Below are 2,496 nucleotides of genomic sequence, written 5' to 3'. Positions count from 1 at the left end.
CTATGGGTGCTCCCGCCTCACCGGTGGGTTTTATTGTGGCGGTCGTTTCTTACTTCCTGTTGTACACCAGCAGACACGCTCCGGTCATCTCTGCTCATCAGAGCAACCTTTATTGTGAAAAGCCTTCCATTCTTTTTCCGTCAGACTGGAACCGACCGTGCAGTCGTTCTCCAACTCGTGTAGCTAAATGCAATAAAGATAGAAGAATTATAGTTTTTTACTACAATCATAACAATAAAACGCATAGATGATACTGTGCAGTATTCATTGCATATCAGACATTCAATGTAATTTATTTGTATTATTTATAATCAAACAGTTGAAGCAACCACGTTACGATTGTACATCTCTGTATTGAGTAAATATACTTTTTTATTTTTATTTTTTTTGCAAATCGCTAAAACTTTCTGTTCTTCGAGGTGAAACAGGAGAAATGGAAATGTTTTTGCTGAAATCTTGCAGTAAACCCTTCAACTTCAAAGTAAAAGCCTCGGCCTTTACTGGCTTTAACACTAGTGATGCTTTGAACGGCGTTTAGGGACTTTTATTTAAAAAAAAAAAATCTACAAATGGAGGAAAACAAATTTATGAGCCTTAAGCCAACAAACTGTAGCGGATAGTTTGTGTTGGGGTTAGAAACTGTGTAAGGAATGAATGTCATGACTTTCACTTTATTTTTTAAGCTGAAAAGACATTGTAGTGCTAAAGGCACAGCAGTCTCATTTTACTTTATATATTTCTTTTAGTATTTGGTTAAAAAAAATGCAAATACTGAAAAAAATTTGTTTTTTAATGCATTGCAACTGCATTATATCTGAATGGTTTTTATTTTTATGACAGATTTTCTTTTTTTCACTTGTGACAGGTCAAGTTCTTACAAGTACATGAACTGTGTTAATTTATTATTTTTTTAAATATTATATGCACTTTTATTTTTATTTCTATAAATGGACAAATGTACATATACTTTGCTGTCTATCCATTCAAATACAAAATAAAAGCCCTGATTAAAATCTAGTTCTGGTTTTGTTGTGTTGTGCTTATTTTACCACTAGAGGGCGCTTTCCTTAAAGAAATTCAAAGTGTATCAATGGATATCTTAGTTTCTCATAAAAATAAATAAAATATATTTACAAAACCATTAAAATATGCTTGAGTTTGCAGCCACAGACGTGCTGCTTCTCACTCCTGAGCAGCCAGGAATCAGGATTTGAAGGTTTGTATTTTAATGTTGAGATAAATTTCCCCTTTTTTCCATTCTGTTCAGAGCCGGTTGTGTTTGCTCACCCAGGTGTACGAGCAAACAAATCCACCGCTCATTGTCTTGCTGCTGCAGAGGCCGTTATCTGAGATCTCCATGCCGTGCAATCCACCAGAGGTCCTGCGTTTTCTGGAAGACCTATTATTTCAGGCTTTTCACGGCCACACAAAAACGGAGGTGTGAAGATGTGCAGATGCAAGCCTGCCTGAGCTGAGCTGTTAGTGGAGCTTTTATAGAAGGTAAAACCAAAAAGACAAGAAGACTTTCATTCTCACAGACAAAAAGCAAAGTGCTTTACTGAAAGAAACAAAAATTAAAGGCAAATAAAGCAAATCCTATTGAATAATTAACTTAAAAACAGAAAGAAGAGGGCAGATTAAAGGCTAATATTCTGCGCCAAAAAGTGTTTAGGAGGAACTCTCGAACAAGAATTAAAAACAAAACATAAATTTGTAGATTTGTTCATTCGTTAAACAGGAAAAGATTAAAAATAATCTGCTTTACAGTTTTAAAACTGTTTTTTTTCAGCAGGTTCTTGATCTGCAGAACAAATAACTTAACATTTAGAAGTATGTTACTTTTTAAATACTATATGAAGTTGATAAAACTGGTAAGTTGTGTTTGCAAATCAAATAGGAGAGTGATGAGGATATTTAAATCCTTTCTAAATACTTATTCCAATAAAACTTGTGTTTATAACATGTTCTTATAGCGCTTTTCTCATGATGGAGGAGATATATAAAGAAAATTAAGCTCAAAAATGTATTTCTGACTCTTATTGAGTCAGGAACAGGTAAAAAAATGAATAAAAAGACCAATTTGAAAGTAGATGATAGGAGTGGATCTTTGAGAAGATTCATGCAACAAATAAGTAAAACTGTAGAAGAAAAAAATCACAAGAATTTGCTGACAGAAAAGTTGTGTTTTTGTGTCTTAAAATTGTTTTTTGTTTCTTATTTTTGTAACATAGCTGTAATTGCTGTTGAACAATGAGTCACAGTTAACAAAAATTGCTAATTTTGCCTAAAAAGACTATCTTGATTGTGCTTCTTTAGGGAAACTTGGCGACAGTTTACAGTTTTTATGAAACTACACCAAACAACGTGATTCTAAATCAACTCTAAATTCTGTTAAACGTGCAGGTGAGCAGCAGGCGCCACTCGGCTCTCATCCTCCAACCAGTGACGGGAGCAGAGCCCCACGGAGCTCCTTTGGAAATCTTCCCGTGGTTTTAT

Source organism: Oryzias melastigma, linkage group LG8 (assembly GCF_002922805.2).
Source record: "Oryzias melastigma strain HK-1 linkage group LG8, ASM292280v2, whole genome shotgun sequence".
Taxonomy (NCBI): Eukaryota; Metazoa; Chordata; class Actinopteri; order Beloniformes; family Adrianichthyidae; genus Oryzias; species Oryzias melastigma.
This window is presented reverse-complemented; position numbering follows the sequence as displayed.